The following is a 19,358-nucleotide window of genomic DNA, read 5'->3' on the forward strand; positions in this document are numbered from 1 at the left end:
TCAGCCAGTGATACCAGGCTGTAATGTTTTGCCATTTAGCATTGACACAAATGCAGGAAGCTTGGCATGGTTGTCAGTAGTCCTCAGTTAATTCAAGGGAGACAGGTTTCACTCAAGAGGTTCTGGCACAGTAAGTCATGGGCAGCCTCTGCCTGTTGAGTGGCATGAGCAGTCAGTCAGGCACTTGGGGGGTCAGAGACAGGATCCCCCTCTCATTAGGGATAAGATGCTGAATGTTGGACAGCCCACCATCCATCTTAACTCTTTTTGATCTTATGTTGATTGTTTTTCTGAGAGAAGCGGGTATTGACGGAGATGAAAGTGATTTGCCCAGCAGTTACTTTTCATACAGTTGACCTGGTGTCCCAAGCAAATGGGCAGCTCTGAAGGTACACAGGGTTAATGTTAGTCGGGATTTGGTGTGGATGAGAGTGAGTGGGGAAGATGTTGCAGTCAATAGTGAGAATGGTGAAGCAAGAGCATTGGTGGAAGGTGGGTGCAGTGGCAGAGTGAGATTGAGATATTAGAAAAAAGATGGTTGTGCTTACTTTGATAGAGTGGAGAAGGTCATTAACTTTCTTTCTACAATGTTGGGCATTCATCCAGATGGCTGAGATTGCACGAACTTGGGTGTAACCCCCAAGCAAGCTGCCAAAGTCTAGTGTTATAGCCTCCACTGCTGGTCCTAGGGTTAGTGGATTTTCTACGTCTGCACTACCCAATCTACCAGAGCCTTTCCAGTCCTTGCCTACAAAGTACAGCACCAGGTTTTCATTTTCTGCCCTATTTGAAGCAATTATCAAGAACTGTGTTGGGCAGCTCTGAGTAACAGTGCTTATTTGGGCACACATCAGCTTTTTTAAGATGATGTGGGCTCCAGGGATGTTGATCCATTCTGGAATTCCCTGCAATGATGAGTTGCTCTCAATTTGATGAGTGTTACAGCAGGGCTAGAAATGGACATGAAGTGTGCTATGGGATGGGTAAGATAGTTAACGAGGTGGCTTTGGTCAGGTACTAGTGAGAGATTTCATTCAACCTCACAGAAAGAAAACATCTGTGAAAATCAATGAAATGAACACATCCAAAAAGGAGTCAGCCTCAGGCTTGTTTGATTGTGTAGAAGGTTATGTGGTAACTGGTTAGGAATTTAATGCAGGAGTATTCACCACTTTGAGCTCCTCTACCATATCCTTTATTCATTAAAAGAGAGTCCTGCAGTTCATTTATTATTTTTAGCCTTGATGTTTTAAAACATTTGTAACTAAATTACTTGTTGGCATGTTCATGCAGCTCAAAATGCTTGAGTATTACATGTTCTAATCAGCAGGAGATACTCTTTAGATGAATTGGAATGGACGGTGTTCCACTGTGATCTCGCCGATCTTGATGAAATATTCTTTTAAGAAAACATTCAATTGCTTCCCTCCTTCCTCACATTTGACCACCCTGAGCTGGTTGCTAACAGAGATCCCAAGCAAACTGACTATTTTCAGAGATATGCTAGTAGGGCAGTAAGTGGTGAATGCATGAACTTTTGGAAAGCTTTTGCTGTAATTGACCCTGCATAGATAAGGGAACAAAAACAGAAGTTACTGGAAAAGCTCAGCAGGTCTGTGAAGAAAAACATCAGGCTTTCGGGTCCTGTGACCCTTCCTCAGAACCGCATGCGCTGCATAGATAAATCTTGGCGCATCTCTGTTGTGATATAATGGACACATACCTTTAAGAGGGCATGCAGCTATGCTGCATCTTAGAGTAATACTGCTCAGTGTGATCGTTCTCTCACCTGTGGAATTGCAGACAAGTGCAGACACAGCTCCCCAGCCATCACTCATTGATATGCCCAGGAGCATGTCATGCTTTGATTGAAAAACAGCCAAAGATAACAAAACACCTATGATCAGCATTCAGGAATGAATTAGCCAACCTGAACATCAGACATAATTTTTGAATACAACACCCAACTGATGGCACCTCAAATCCAGCAGAAATCATCAGCACATTCCCAGAATGAGATTTATATCAAGCAGAAACACCAAATGGCATGAGATTACAACAAAACAGACACCAAATCAGGGCAACACAACAACCAGAAATATTGTATGATTTATTACAACTGGAACAAACAAAGCATCTCTAGTCAGAATTCATAAAATGCCAAAGTAATCATAATTAATTTGCTAACACAATTCAGAAAATTGTAACTTAGTCTTTTTTAAAGTACACACAGACACATCGTTCTTCTCTTTTGATGTCATTGCAAAGAGTTTGAATCGTTAAATTTAAACATTAGTTTAGAAAAAAAGTTTGAATATCATATGTATGTGTCTTTAAGGGGTATTTTCAATTGTGTCAATTAACCTGAGACATGATATGATAGCTTGTAAGTCATAGGACTATTGCATCTATCTATGAACAACAAGGTATCAATCACATACGATACCTGGTTTCCAGTGACCAATGTCTGCATTTAGCCTTCAAATATAGAACCCATGTTGACGTTTCACCAATGCTGAGATATGATTGGTATGTTTTCAACAAAGAAGAAGAATGTATCAATCTCCAGTGGTGAGGGAGCAATGCTGTGAACATAAGTGTAGCAGATCAAAAAGATTTCAGATCAACAGCAATAACAATAGTAATAACTTATGTAATACCTTTAAAGTAATAAAATGTCATGGAACACTCATAGGGACATAATGAAGCAAATATTAGGCATCTAATTGTTTAAGGCACTATTAGGGAAAATGGTTATAAATTTGGTTGAAGAATTAGGTTCCAAGAAACATTTTGAAGGAAGAAATGTAGACCAGCGAAGATATGTAGGGATGGTATTTCCGAGCTTACAGATCATTTTGATTAAAGAATAGGTTACAGGAGGTGAGAAGAAATCAGGGATGTTCAAAGCATCAGAATTATGAGGACAGACATCAGAGGAACTGAAGGACATTATAGAGATGGGCTGGAGCAGGAACAACATGGAGGGATTTGAAGACAACATTATGAATTTAAAAATGGAGACATCACTTGAGTGGAGCCAATATAAGCCTGTAGAGACAGGCGTGATTAGTGATTGGGATTTGGTACAAGTAGCGATACAGGGCGCAGAGATTTTGACAGCTTCCCCTTCACAAAAGGCAGAATGTGAGACAGCAATGCCAGAGCATTGGCATTCAGCTCATTGAATTTTGCAGATAAAAGGCTTGTATACACAGATAGACTCAATCTTACACATGTATTATCCTACACACATGATCACATATACGAATATGTGCATTCTTAAGCATGAGTACACATTTTTCACTCACACATGGCTAAGTGTGCACTGCTGTAGTACCTGGCACACCCTCCTGGAAACATCAAGTAAATATATTTTATATAACATATCCTATCCATCGGGCCTTATCCCAGCAACATGCTAACACTTGTGAGGAGAATGAGTACAAAACCAGGAATTGCGCCAAAGTCTTCTGTCTTCCAGGAAGCACAGACTTCTCAAAGAATGTTTGGCTGCTGGTATTTCTGGGCTGGTTGCCATCTTTGAGTATAGCACCTGGCAGTCACAGATGCAAATATTGTTTTACATTCCCCACTATTCTATGGTCATTACAATAACAGATAGTCTTCCACACCATCTCCAGCTACCCTAAATGGAATTTGAAGTGAAGAGCCATGCTTTCTTGCCGCAGTTACCTGTCTGCTGTCAGCATCTGCCCAAGCACTTGGTGTTGGTACGTCCGTTCCAGGAATATTTATTCCTGTATGACTTTGATCCAGCAGAAAATCTTGTAATGACGACTCTCAACATGTCCATTAATTAGTTGGAATGTATTGGTGGAAGCAAGCATAACATGTTGCTGTTGAAATTGTAGGACATCACTGAAATTTTGAATTCTGATTTGGTAAACTGAGGCAAAATGATCCTTGCCTCACAGCTATTGCAAATTTATTTTGACATTGATCAATTAAAATCTGCATGCAAATAGAACAGTGACTTCCGAGCTTGGTCAGTTGGTAAAGGTATGCTTTGAACACACAGAGTAGGACGCTCTCAGCAAGAGTTTGTGGCTCATTGTGTTCTTGCTTCTGAGTCAAATAGTTCCTCACTGACTTGCTGTCAGAGTGCAAGATGGCTGCCTTTTTCATACATTTAATTGACAAGAGATGCCCCTCAGGGCTCTGGGCAAGGACTAGTTATTTTCCTAAGGCTTGTTAATGATCCATTTTCTTCTGGTCTCAGATATGCTTGGATGATATGACTGTCTCAGAGTCTAGGCCATGGGATGTGATCAATGAAGGTTGTCAGAAAGTTTTGGCACTTCTATTGAATATTGTGGAAAAACAGTGTGGAAAATGCTACTAAATGTATTTCCATGCCGGTAGACTTCAGTGGACACAAGCAAATGCCTCTTGAAATAAAGTTAGATAATTACAGCCTGACAGAGGTGATAGTCATGAAAGTCCTGAAGATAATCAAGCTCAGTTGAAGTTGGATCGCCAAATGTAGACAGTCCACTAAAAAAACCCTAAATTAATGTTCATCCTCCAATCTATCATCCCTTTCAGACTCGCTGTCTGTAACTTGTTGATCTACATCGGCTGCATTTATTCCTTGAATGAATATACAGTGCCAGAATTCAGCCTGGCTTCATACATGCATCAAGATTAAAACCGTATAGAAACATACACTGAGATTAATCTTACACCCTCAGTACCAGTTGTTTATTATTGCTGATTTGATGCCTGCATTGTCATTTTTGGAGTTTGTGCTGTAGCTGACATTTTGTTTAACATCCAGCATCAGGAATGATGCATCCTTACAAGAACTATTTAAGGGGATCATTCACTGTTCCCATCTCTATTTATAATTGATTCCTACTGACTCTTGCTGCAGTTGTAAATATATTTCGGTATTTCCAGGGTTGAATAAAGTTATTGAAGCTTATAAAGAGCAATATGGCACATGCTGAAACCTTGATTATGATTTCAGGGACTCTGCACAAACTACTTGATCCTAGACATGATGCAACATCGAGAAGGAAAAGCTGATGGAACAGTGTAGTTAGTGATTGGAACCAGGTGGATCTTATCAACTATGAGACCTTGCTTGGGGTTGTTAAGCTGGACCAATCTGATTGATATAAACAAGGGATTCAGAATCCCTTCACTTCAAGGGCTGACTCCCAGCTAGCTGATCACAGCCAGTGTACTGTGCACATGTAAATAAAGGGTAACTTGGTGATGGGATACCAGCTTCTGTGCAGTTATTTCAAACAGGGAGAAGGACTTTCAACAGGATACTCTATCTGCCTGATAAAAACCGAAACAACAGTGGTTACTGTGAATCAGGAACAAAAACAGAAGGTACTGGAAAAGCTCCACAGGTCAGGTAGTAGCTTTGAAGAAAAATCAGAGTTGAAGTTTTGGGTCTGGTGACTCTCCCTTAGAACAGATGGCAGCAAGGAAAATGAGATAACAAGGTAGAGTTGGTTGAACAAAGCAGGCCAAGCAGCATCAGAGGAGCAGGAAAGCTGACATTTTGGGTTGAGAAATAGGGGAGGGGAAGGAGATTCTGAAATAAATAGGGAAAGAGCGGAGGTGGATAGAAGGTGGATAAAGGAGAAGATAGGTGGAGAGGAGACAGACAGGACAAAGAGGTGGAGATGGAGTCAGTAAAGGTGAGTGTGGGTGGGAAGTTAGTTTGGGAATAGCTCAGTCCAGGGAGGATGGACAGGTCAAGGAGCTGGGATGAAGCTGGTAGGTAGGAGGTGGGGTTGGGCCTTGAGGTGGGAGGAATGTTTAGGGAGGGGGGCTGGTTTTGGGATGATGTAGGGGGAGGGGAGATTTTGAAGCTTGTGAAGTCCACATTGATACCCTTGAGCTGCAGGGATCCCAAGTGGAATATGAGTTGCTGTTCCTGCAGCTTTCGGGTGGCGTCATTGTGGCACTGCAGGAGGCCCAGGATGGACATGTCGCCCAAGGGGTGGGAGGGGGAGTTGAAATGGTTTGCCACTGGGAGTTGTAATTGTTTGTTGTGAACCTAGCGTAGGTGTTCCACAAAGCGGTCCCCAAGCCTTCGCTTGGTTTCCCAATGTAGAGGAAGCCACAACAGGAACAATGGATACTGTATGCCACTTTAGCAGATGTACAGGTGAACATCTGTTTGATGTGGAAGGTCTTCTTAGGGCCTGGGATGGGGGTAAGGGGGGAGGTGCAGTGGCAGGTGCAGCACTTGCTGCAGTTGTGAGATACTGCCTCCCCGTTCCTGTGGAACAATGCATAATTTTGAATGGAAATTGAATGGTCACTGAAGGGAAATAAATCTGTAGAGTTATTGTGATAGATTGATGGAATAAGACTGATACAATTGCTCTACAGGGAACTAGCTTGAACAAGATGCAATGAAAGGTCTCCTTCTATGTCCTAATGATTCTAAGATTATGATGCACCTGACTGCACTATCTGTAAAGACAAACTGAATTTCTCATTCACCATTAAGCTCTCGCCTACCTTTACTATCTTATTGACTGGAGTGGTGTTCACCTAGTCACTGTGATGAAAAATGAATTCCCACATTTCAAATCAAATTAATAAATCGAACCATCCCAAATTCTACACAAACATCAGCTAATTACTCTTTTGCATTCCTTTTGCACCTATTTTCAATGAGCTTTAGTTTATCCCTCTGCTCCTGCGCACTGAGATACATCTGTGTCTAGAGCATGTTTGGCAGAAGACTGTTGACTTCAATTGCAGGAGATTGCACATGGTTTTCAGGGTAATTTCAATCAACTCCTGGCCTCAAAGTCTTGGCTTTAGATGTCACCCCCCAGGCTGGCAGGATAACAGTATTGGGCACTGATAAAGTGGCAGTACAGGAAGGATAAATGCAATTGTTCTGACAGAGGCCGGCAGGTTCATGCAGCCAGGAGCTGACACTGCCACACAGCAGTATATCAGGAATGCTAATAGCATGTTGGAGGACAGGCTACTACACTTGCGTGATGGCAGCAGATTGGAATTGTTTGGCAGCAAACTAAACTTCTGTGAGAACTATCTGAACTCCCACTACAGAACTCAGACATTGACTGGCTTCTGTTTGTGCATTGAAGGAAGCCAACAATGCATGCTTACACCATCAGAAACTTATATATCAGTAAGTATTGCAGGATTATTGGGAAGTTGGATGTGAGAAAGAATATTTGATATATTTGATGATTTCAGCTGTCCTGCTGGCCACAGACTTAGATATGGCCACCCATGTGACCAACGTCTTATTTACAGAGCCAAGGACATGCAACTATGCCTGTCACCCAGCTCACTTAACCACTGCTACCTCATCTACACACTACCCTCTCCTGCAAGAGAAAGGAAATTATCTGAGTGACTGAAGTGCAACGTGTTCAGATAAAATGACTTTCTTGGTTTGATAGTTGCCAGTTTGTGATTGACAATCTTTGTAGCCAACCTTTGTAGCTATAATCAGTTTGTACACTTTGGAGTATATCAGAAGCAGTTACAGAATTTCAGATGGATGTATCAGTTTTATTTTGAGGTATATGGTCAGTCAGAGTGCTTTGTCAGATGGCAGGTAGTGGTGGTCTTTAGGAAGACTGCTTTCCTTGTAGACGTCAATGTGTACTGGCACAGGAAGCAAACTGAGCAATGTGAAGTTCTAGTTTCAATCTACTTCAGAAAAAAAAACTATTTTAGGACAGGTCAGGAAAGATGTGGTGACTTGCTCCACAACTGGAACATAAGCTCAAAATGTGACTGGCCATCCCAGCCAGATCAATGCACACACACTGAACTGCTGCTCTGAGGTAATGGCATCACAGACATTATATCAAAAAATTCTGCTTCCATTTGAAGGGAAAAAAGGGTTTGGATTGTAAAATGCAGGAAAATGTTGAGAATGAGCATTTCACTAGCTCCCTTAGTGAAGTGAACTTCAATTCGGTCACAGGCAAAACACCAGTTCCTTAAATATAGTTTCACAGGCAGTAATTGATGTTCACGGCTTTGCTCAGATTGATCAGTCTTCAAGTATGTGTTGCTGGTGAATATGAGCAGGTTTAATCATTGGAGGATCTTACAGAGGAGCCTAATTTTGTCTAATGCAGGCTTTGTATCTACTCATATGGGCTTTCCAGCAGAGGTAACTGGATAGCAATCAAGGGTTGTTTTTTCCTGTCCCTAGCTTAAGGCATTGAAATAAGTTGTTAAGCCCAGTGCCTGCACAGCTGACATCAGCTAATTCATCACAGTCTGGCACTGAACCTAAAACATACCTAGCCTGGACGGTTCTGTATCACACTGGAGTTTAATTAGAAAAATATCATTCTATATAAATTTATTTTGCTGGTCTGGTTGCTGGAGCATTGGAATAGAGAATCCACTGTTTGTTACAGGCAACTTATCAAGAAATCTTTTAAAATAAATCCTTGAGGCCAAACGACACCCAGCAAGTAAGAAATTTAATCAGGAAAAATAACATTCCTTTTCCTTTGCTATTTAAATATACTATATGCACATATTGGTACATTTTACAGGGAATACACCAAAACACATATAACGATAGTTATAATTGAAAACAAACTCCACTCTTAAAATTACTTTTAAACATCGCAATAATTTTATTACGAAACAGATTAACATTTCCATTACACAATTAAACATCTTGTTGTACAATAACAAAATTTATCTTTTTTAATCAGCCAAGAATTTCCTTCCTAAAGTTTTTGGCAAACAGATGAGGGAGTTAAAAATATATCTATATATAACTGTTGGGCACTTAAAGAAATCTGGATTGTTTCCGGTTCTATATTTTGACCTTTTCCTCATCTGTCTTCTTTCCCCTCCCCCACCCTCAATTTGTATCTTTATTCTAACAGAGTAGTTAATGAGCACTTTGAAACAAAATCGAGTTGGATTTCTCCTTACGGGCATATTTCAAGGTTGTGCGGCAAGAACAAGCGAGCTAACGGTTTATTCTTAATGTATGAATTTAGCATCCCAGCATAAGAACATGATTGTACACTACACTAACCCAGGTGAATCCATTGGGGAAGAGAATCACGTCCAAAAGAGTGAATATTTAATTTGAGTGGAATCACATATATTCCCGGAAGGAATTGGTTATGGTGGGATTTTGAGCAGAATCGTGAGACAAGTCTGCCAAGGCTTATCTTGACATCAGCAGCAACTTGTTTCATCTTTTATCCAACTGCTAGGTGCTGGGGTGAGTTTTTCGCTGGGAAGCGCTGAGTTGTTTATTAGGAGGGATTACAGATCGTTAACCACCTTAATAACTGCACATCTTGTTGAATTAATATTTAGCTTCCTATCTTACCAAATGAACTGAGCAAACTAGATGCTGAGAAATCCCACTGTGGAAGTCAGAGCAGGTACCTGGCAACTTCAGCTCTCCCACTGGCTGCAACCAGCTTCCCATGTTGCTCAGCACAAAACAGTATCTCGGGGCACTACAGCACCAAGTGCATGCACTCCTTGTCCACAGATATTGGCATCCAATTGTTGCCAACCCCTCACGATCCTCATGGCATCTCTCCAATCCATTTGTAGGAAGCTTAGAAAACAGAAACCTACATTGCAGGCTGTACCAGCAATTAGCTTAGAAAGACTGTGCAAGGGTACTTCGCACACAGGGACAGGCAGCCAGCTCACTGTTTGGACCAGGTAACAGCCCAGGGCCTGTTTGCTTTCTTGTGCAATTAAGCCTACCCACATGCTCACAGCTTCCATCCTTGTACTGCATTGACTTACAAAACTGTGCCAAAATCGGTAGCATTTTGAAGCTTGAGACAGAGCTAAAGGATATCAGTACTTCCATACTGATGTGGTCACTTGCACTGATATACAGACAAGCTACTTGCCCTGCTTGTCAGTGTCTGGTTGGGAGGAGACCTCTTAAGGCATGGCATGCAGAGATGCCAAACTAACACCTACACTTATGTTCCAGCTGTCTGGGTTGCAATAAGACAATACATTTATTTAACCAGGTAGCCGAGTCAGGAAGTGCCACTCAACTACTGGCCATACATTAATCATGGAGAATGTGCATGGGGCTCTGTAGGAGGAATGCAGAAGAGGTGGGATAGTAAAGCCTGGGGCGAGTGGGGTGGTAGTGAAAGAGAAGAATGTGTTTAGTTGGGGTCAAGAATAATGACAGAGGAAATTCAAGGTATAAGAGGAATTAGATGGAACAATATCAGAGGGCATGGAAGACTCTGGGATGGGGTGTTATTGGAGGTGACCACTAATGGGCCTCCACAGGGGGGAACATAGAGGATTAGGGGGTTATTGAGGTCTAATTTCAGGATTCAGGTTGCAGGGAGGGTAGTTAGAGGTACACTTCAAGTGGTGGGTTTCCACATGGGAGGTGGTGATGAGTTGAAATGGGTAGTGAAAGATTACAGGAGAGATGGAAGCTCTGGGAGATTGTCTGTCAACTAACCGGAGCCTGGTTCTGACAGTCTCCACCATGAGCTATGTTCTGCCCTGTTCTCTAGATGTGAAATACAACTGGAAAGTGACTGGGACAATGGCCAGGTGGACAGACTCAGGTTTAAATACTAGTCAAGGACAATTTGTATCATCATATTGGAAAAGCAAAACTAACATTGGATTCTCAATGATCAGGAAATTAGCAGCAGCAACTTCAAAAGAGCCGAATGCTGGTCAGAAGTGTCCATCTATTGTGCAACATCCATCAGGTAAGTATTACTTTACCGAACTCAATGAAATGCTAAATGGTTGACGTTGGTTTGAGATGGGAAGGGGATCGGATGACAGTAGCACTCTCTTTTTCATGTGATGTGTTAGTCACTCAGCCAGTGTGGCATCAAGTTGGTGCCCTTGTTCCAAGCAGCTCTATCGTGGAACAGGCGACAGGGCTCCTAAAGATGTAATTCTATTGCTTGGACCAGTCTCAGAGAGTGTTGTTTGGACAGAGTGTGTTTCTTTTTAATTCATTCATGGAACATGGGAGTTCCTGCAAAGCCAGTATTTATTGCCCATCCCTAGTTGCCTAGAGGGCAGATAAGGGTCAATCACATTGCTGTGGGTCTGGAGTCACATGAAGGCCAGACCAGGTAAGGATGGCAGATTTCTCTCCTAAAGGACATTTATGAACCAGGTGGATTTTTATGACAATTTGCAGAGGTTACATGGTCACCATTAAGCAAGCATTTTTAATATCAGATTTTGTGTTGAATTGAAATTTCACAATTTGTTACGTTGGGATTCGAATTCATGCGTGTGGAACATTCGTCTGAGGTTCTGGATGACTAGTACAGAGACATTGCAACGAAGCCATCACCTGCACATGCAGCATCCGTCATGGTGTGCTGTGCACAACTGGAGCAGGTAATGAGGTAAAGTGATTGTTGCTGAGAAATTAGGAGAATGGGAGCAATCTTCAGGTAGATAAAGATAAGGAAATTGGTAAGGGTAAAGCTCTCCTTCTGTATGACAAAACTCAACTGTGATAGGCGTCACAGGCCACACAGGATCTGTTTGGCACCCAGTTCCAGTAGATGGGAGCTGGGTGCAGAAGACCATCATGAAATGTTAAATCGTCATTGGTCACCAACCCAGTAAATGGCTTGCATTATGGGGACAAATTGTAGCCTATATTAGTTGTGTTTATGTTCACTTTTGCAGACTCTAAATAAAAGCCCATGTTTGGAATTGTTCAATTGCTTGTCTGTAAGTGGTGTTCTCTTACAGGACGATGACAAGCTACAGTTCTACAATAGGCATTGGAATAGAGTAACTGTGAATTAGAAAGGGTGTTGAAACAGAATGTAGGCAAGTACATGTAAACTGAGTGGCATGGTTATTAGACAGTGGCTAAAGAAGGAGAATAGGAATGCAGATACAAGCAAATGTCAGCCATGCTGGCCATGCACCTTGAGCAGTGTAGCTTTTGTGGCTGCTGTGCTATTAAGTTGCTGGTGAGCAGCAACACCAGATTGCCAGGGCGTATTGTGGCCTTTTAAAGATGGCACATTGGCCAGGGTCACCAGTATTTTGTCAGATATCCACTGAACGGTGAGCCGTTCTAGGAATTGTGTGTGGCAAAGTAGGGCTGGAAATGGATTAGGGTCACTGTAGGGACAGGGTAGGTTTTTGCTGAGTCAGGTTTGGTGAAATATAGGTCTTGCAGCAAGAATCCCTCCAATAATCTCAATGCGGCTGATACTCCGACAAAAAAAAACAAACATAATGTTCAGACCCTAGTGCTCAATTTCCTTGTAAAGTCAGGAGGGGCAGGAGAGCTGCTCCGGCCCTGAAAATAACCTAAGCTAGTGACTGCCTCTGATTCACAATGCGCTTCTTTGTGAGACTCCTTTGGAAGAATCCAACACGTGATTTCAACATTGATGTGATTTCAGGCTAATTACAAAATTATAGTTACCAACTAACCTGTTAATGTGTCCCAAAGTTGCTTCATAGATATACACACTCTCTTTCATTGGTGTCTTCAAATTGCTGTATATATTGTGGCACTGATCATTAAGCCTTAGTCAAGTATGTGTTTTACATGTGTTAAGACTAACAGTAAACAGTTAACTCGTCCTCACACTCAACAACTTCTCTTTTGACTCCTCCCTCTTCCTACAGACTAAGGGGGTGGCCATGGGCACCCGCATGGGCCCCAGCTATGCCTGCCTCTTTGTAGGTTACGTGGAACAGTCCCTCTTCCGCACCTACACAGGCCCCAAACCCCACCTCTTCCTCCGGTACATTGATGACTGTATCGGCGCCGCCTCTTGCTCCCCAGAGGAGCTCGAACAGTTCATCCACTTCACCAACACCTTCCACCCCAACCTTCAGTTCACCTGGGCCATCTCCAGCACATCCCTCACCTTCCTGGACCTCTCAGTCTCCATCTCAGGCAACCAGCTTGTAACTGAAGTCCATTTCAAGCCCACCGACTCCCACAGCTACCTAGAATACACCTCCTCCCACCCACCCTCCTGCAAAAATTCCATCCCCTATTCCCAATTCCTCCGCCTCCGCCGCATCTGCTCCCACGATAAGACATTCCACTCCCGCACATCCCAGATGTCCAAGTTCTTTAAGGACCGCAACTTTCCCCCCACAGTGATCGCGAACGACCTTGACCGCGTCTCCTGTATTTCCCGCAACACATCCCTCACACCCCGCCCCCGCCACAACCGCCCTAAGAGGATCCCCCTCGTTCTCACACACCACCCTACCAACCTCCAGATACAACGCATCATCCTCCGACACTTCCGCCATTTACAATCCGACCCCACCACCCAAGACATTTTTCCATCCCCTCCCCTGTCTGCTTTCCGGAGAGACCACTGTCTCCGTGACTCCCTTGTTCGCTCCACACTGCCCTCCAACCCCACCACACCCGGCACCTTCCCTTGCAACCGCAGGAAATGCTACACTTGCCCCCACACTTCCTCCCTCACCCCTATCCCAGGCCCCAAGATGACAATCCACATTAAGCAGAGGTTCACCTGCACATCTGCCAATGTGGTATACTGCATCCACTGTACCCGGTGCGGCTTCCTCTACATTGGGGAAACCAAGCGGAGGCTTGGGGACCGCTTTGCAGAACACCTCCGCTCAGTTCGCAACAAACAACTGCACCTCCCAGTCGCAAACCATTTCCACTCCCCCTCCCATTCTCGTGATGACATGTCCATCATGGGCCTCCTGCACTGCCACAATGATGCCACCCGAAAGTTGCAGGAACAGCAACTCATATTCCGCCTGGGAACCCTGCAGCCTAATGGTATCAATGTGGACTTCACCAGTTTCAAAATCTCCCCTTCCCCTACTGCATCCCTAAACCAGCCTAGTTCGTCCCCTCCCCCCACTGCACCACACAACCAGCCCAGCTTTTCCCCCCCATCCACTGCATCCCAAAACCAGTCCAACCTGTCTCTGCCTCCCTAACCGGTTCTTCCTCTCACCCATCCCTTCCTCCCACCCCAAGCCGCACCCCCATCTACCTACTAACCTCATCCCACCTCCTTGACCTGTCCGTCATCCCTGGACTGACCTATCCCCTCCCTACCTCCCCACCTATACTCTCTCCACCTATCTTCTTTACTCTCCATCTTCGGTCCGCCTCCCCCTCTCTCCCTATTTATTCCAGCTCCCTCTCCCCATCCCCGTCTCTGATGAAGGGTCTAGGCCCAAAACGTCAGCTTTTGTGCTCCTGAGATGCTGCTGGGCCTGCTGTGTTCATCCAGCCTCACATTTTATTACCCTGAGCAAAAGCAGTGTTTTTGTCTCTCCAGTGCAAACGTATCAATGGAATATTTACCGTTTTTAGCCTTTTTACTTTTTTATTTCCCCTCTTTTTGTTAACTTTCTGTGCAGATGATTAAGAGAGATACATTAAATCTTTCTCAATTTGTACTTTGCTTTTATCGAGAAGCTACACCTGCAGCGCTGCAACAAATTCCTTTTGTTAAACCCCCATATGTATCCATGGTCCATCGTTTATCAATAAACTCGTTAGTTCCTCAAAGGGATCAGACAGTACTTGACTTTGACAAATGTGCGTTGGTTGTCTTTAATTAGCCCATATCTTTCAGACTTAATTTTATCCCATGGAATTTCTGCTTAAAGTTTGTTCGGCTGAGTTACCTGGTTTACCCAAATTCCCTCTTTTTTGAACAGAGGTGTTACAGAGTTTGAGGTGCAACTGTATGGTGTAACAGTCACTTGCTAGGGTGTTTGAAATATTATCTTCAGAGGTTCTGCTATTTCTTCACTGACATCCCTTGAGACTCCAGAATGCTTGCCTAAGGCCTTTTCTGCATTGAATGCCATTAATTTTTCAGTACTAATTCCTTGTCTAAAGCTATCCTATCTAATTACAGTATTTCCTTGTGTTGCACCCTTTCATTGCCACTACCTGAACCTTCAGTAAAAATTACGGCAAAGTGATCATCGAATATCATTCTCATTCCTTGATGCTCCACATCACTTATGTTTGCAAATTGAACCTAACCTTTATTTCAAGTATTCACTAACTAATTCAAGCTGGTAAAATCCTTTTAACAGTCTATTTTTATCCTCCTTTCCGTTCTTGCCTCATAATATCTTTTAAGTTTTCTAATGTCTTTTGCTTTCCCAAGAGAAATGGAGAAAGAGATGAAACCAAAAATGGTACTCACTGATCTATTTATTCTAATTAATTTATTTGGACATGTTATATTACAACTCTGGGACAGGCAGAACTTAAAGTTTGATCAGAGCATCGCCATTTCATCAGAACACCCTTCTTAATGATATATATGGGTCTTAAAGGATAAAAATGAAAAGGTACAGAAGTGCCACACACAATAATGATGATTTGGAGGATATGTAGGCTGGCTCTTTTGGGTCTCTTAGCTGTGAGACACAACATCTGAGTCTTTCCAAAGTTGCTACTACAATGTCTAACAAATCAATGCAACCTGTAACTAGTTACTTATCTGCAATGAACTATACCTTGAGTTCTGAGGAAGGGTAACTGGACCCAAAATGTTAACTCTTGTTTTTTCCTTCACAGATGCTGCCAGACCTGATGAGCTTTCCCAGCAACTTCAGTTATTGTTCCTGATTTACAGCATCTGCAGTTCTTTTCGTTTTTATGGACTATATCTTGTTAATTTTAGGAGAGCCCTCAAGTTAGACAAGTAAGTGGTTTTCATTTTACCGCAATAGACCATGCGGACTTATTGCTCCTTACCCTTTAAGCTGATCAATCCTCAAGATCAGATAAGATATACCTCAGGCTGCTTGGGAGGCAAGGGAGGGGACTGCAGGGTCTGTGACATTTTCAAATCCTCTATAGACAAGGTGGGGGGTGGGGGTGGAATGCCAGAGAATTTGAAGATGAGCTAATTATTCAAAAAGTTTAGTATAAACCAGAAAACTACAGGTCTCCGAGTCTAACTTCAATGGTATGGAAATTGATGTAAAACCCTCTGAGGAAAAGAACAAAATTCATCTTGGAAAGGAATGGATTAATCAAGGACAGTGAAAATTGCTTTGTCAGGGGGAAGTTATGTCTCAATATTTAACAAAGAGGTGCCTAGGTGTCTCAATGAAGGTGATGCTGTTGGTGTTGTTGTTGGCTTCAGTAAGGTTCATCACAAGGTCCATTGGATCCAAGACAATTTGGCAAATTGGATTCGAAATTAGTTTAGTTGCACTGGGTGATGCTTGAAGAGTGTTCTTAAGACTGGACACCTGTGTCCAGTGGTAAACCATAAGGCCTGGGGCTGGGTCCTATATTGTTTTAAATATACACCAATTATTTTGACATTAAGGTAAGGGGCATGATCATTAGGTTTGCAGATGACATGAAATTCAGTGGTTGGTAAATTGCAAAGAAAAAGGTCTGAGACTTGAGGTCAAGATAGACAGCCTGGTTGGATGAACAGCAGCAAATGGAATTTAATCCTGGAAAGTGTGAGGTGATGAATTTGCAGAGGACTAACAAGGCAAAGGATAATATGTTGAATGGTACGGAAGATCAGAAGGACCTTGCTGTATATGTCCATACATCAATGGGAGCAGCAGGACAAAGACATAAGGTGGTTAAGAAAGTACATGTGGTGAATGTCTTTGTTACTCAAAGGTTTGAATAAGAGAATAAGGAAGTTATGATGGGCATACTAAATGAAGTACTGTGAATGTTGATCTAGACCAAAAACAGGAAGTTCTGGAGAAACTCAGCAAGACTAACAGCATCTGTTGGAGAGAGAAATGGAGTTAACATTTTGAATCCAGTGACCCTTTGTCAGAACTGAGAATGTTGGGAAATCGTGGTAATCAATAGAGTGTGGAGCTGGAGGAGCACAGCAGGTCAGGTAGCATCACAGGAGCGGGAGGGTTGACATTTCAAGTTGGGACACTTTATCAGTCTTGATGAAGGGTCTCGACCCAAAACGTTGACTCTCCTGCTCCTCTGATACTGCCTGATCTACTGCGTATCACCAGAACCACACTGTATTGACTCTGACTCCAGCATCTGCAGCTCTTGTTATCTCTGGGAAATGGTGGTATAAATGCTGATGACAGGTGGGGATGGGGTAGGGAAAGGGAGCGAGATGAATCAATGGACACAGTGCCCAGAGAGAGAGAAATAAAAGGGCAATCAGACAAAGGTATTGCTTGTAATAGCAAATGCTAAACAGGTGATAACAGTGACTGTGAATAGTTGAACTTTGGTTGTCTGTGCCAGGAGTAAGTCTACAGACATACAGAAAAGGGCTGGTGATAGGCAATGAACACTGTTGGGGAGGTGTTCACACTCTGAAATTATTAAACTTAATGTTGAAACCTGAAGGCTGAAGGGAACTAAGAAGAAGGTGAAGTGCTGTTCTTCCAGCTGTGTACAGCCTCACTGCAGCAGGCTGAGGTGGAAATGTTGGTATGGGAACATGGTGATGTGTTGAAGTGGCAGACAACTGAAAGCTGAGGGTCATTTTTACTGATCACGTGGAGATGTTCTCTGAAGCAATCATTCAGTCTACATTTTGGCTGTCCAATGTGGAGGAGGCTGCATTCAGAGCAGCGAATATAGATTGAACGTGGCAAAGGTAAATCACTGCTTCATCTGGAAGGTGTGACTGGCATCTTGGATAGTGAGGTTGGAAGAGGTAAAGAGGCAAGTGTTTCACCTTCAGTGATTGCATGGGAAGGTGGTGGAGGTGCAGTGGAACGGTGCCTGCAGAAGATTGCCAAGGGAGGCGAGGGCAGTATGTGTCTTGTGGTGGTATCCTGCTTGAGGAGGTGGAAATGGCAGCTAATGCACCTTTGTACATGAGGGCTGGTGGGGTGGAAAGTGAGGACAAGCGGAATACTATCATACTACCATTGTTTAGGGACCAAACAGAAGGGGTAAGGGCAGAAATTTGGGAAATAAGTCTTACATAGTCAAGGGCACTGTCAACTGCAGTAGCAGGGAATATTCCGTTTAGGAAAAAGGTTGAAATTTCTGAGGCCTTTCAGCATCAGATGCCATCATTGGAACAGATGCAACAGAGACAGAAAAACCAGGAGAATGGGATGGAGTACCTCCTGTAGACAGGGTGTGAAGATGTATAGTTAAGGTAGCTGTGGAGTTGGTGGTTTTGTCATGAGTGTCAGTGGCCAGCCTGTCCCCAGAATTTTTCTAGATCTTAACAAGAGAAAGAAGTTGTACCATTGATGCAACTGATATACCAGAGAAAGAGTTGTGGGGAGTGACATGAGTGGGCCTGGAACAAGGAATGTTCCACAAATTCCACTAAGTCAGAAATCACACAACACCAGATTATAGCCCAAGATAACAAAGAGCTGGATGAACACAGCAGGCCAAGCAGCATCTCAGGAGCACAAAAGCTGACGTTTCAGGCCTAGACCCTTCATCAGAGAGGGCGATGGGGAGAGGGAACTGGAAAAGGCCCCTAAATGACTTTTCATATTAAGCAGATGTTCACCTGCACAGCTGCCACTGTGGTATACTGTATCCACTGTACCCGGTGTGGCTTCCTCTACATTGGGGAAACCAAGCGAAGGCTTGGGGACCACTTTGCAGAATACCTCTGCTCGTTTCACAATAAACAACTGCACCTCCCAGTCGCGAACCATTTCAACTCCCCCTCCCATTCCTCAGACGACGTGTCCATCCTGGGCCTCCTGCAGTGCCACAATGATGCCACCCGAAGATTGCAGGAACAGCAACTCATATTCCGCCTGGGAACCCTGCAGCCCAATGGTATCAATGTGGACTTCACAAGCTTCAAAATCTCCCCTTCTCCCACCGCATCCCAAAACCAGCCCAGCTCGTCTCCTCCCCCAACTGCATCCCAAAACCAGCCCAGCTCGTTCCTGCCTCCCTAACCTGTTCTCCCTCTCACCATTTCCCCTCCTCCCACCTCAAGCCGCATGTCCATTTCCTACCTACTAACCCCATTTCGGCTCCTTGACCTGTCCGTCCTCCCTGGATTGACCTATCCCCCCCCCACCTCCCCACCTATACTCTCCTCTCCACCTATCTTCTCCTTTATCCATCTTCGGTCTGCCTCCCCCTCTCTCCCTATTAATTCCAGAACACTCACCCCATCCCCCTCTCTGATGAAGGGTCGAGGCTCGAAACATCAGCTTTTGTGCTCCTGAGATGCTGCTTGGCCTGCTGTGTTCATCCAGCTCCACACCTTGTTATCTTGGATTCTCCAGCATCTGCAGTTCCAATTATCTCTGACCAGATTATAGTCCAACAGGTTTATTTGAAAACACAAGCTTTCAAAGTCTCGCTCCTTCTTCAGACGTAAATGAGAAAGGTGGAATCAGACACAGTATTT

The 19,358-nt window shown here is 43.5% G+C and overlaps 1 long non-coding RNA gene across 1 annotated transcript in view; it reads left to right on the plus strand.

The window, feature by feature from the left end:
* LOC125458940 (uncharacterized) overlaps positions 1–19,358 on the plus strand; it is a 156,565-nt gene that overhangs the window by 94,580 nt on the left and 42,627 nt on the right. Inside the window, exon 4 of the long non-coding RNA XR_007248927.2 lies at positions 15,575–15,701. This is a non-coding gene — a long non-coding RNA (uncharacterized LOC125458940). The remainder of the gene's footprint in view (positions 1–15,574; positions 15,702–19,358) is intronic.

Source organism: Stegostoma tigrinum, chromosome 15 (assembly GCF_030684315.1).
Source record: "Stegostoma tigrinum isolate sSteTig4 chromosome 15, sSteTig4.hap1, whole genome shotgun sequence".
Classification (NCBI taxonomy): domain Eukaryota; kingdom Metazoa; phylum Chordata; class Chondrichthyes; order Orectolobiformes; family Stegostomatidae; genus Stegostoma; species Stegostoma tigrinum.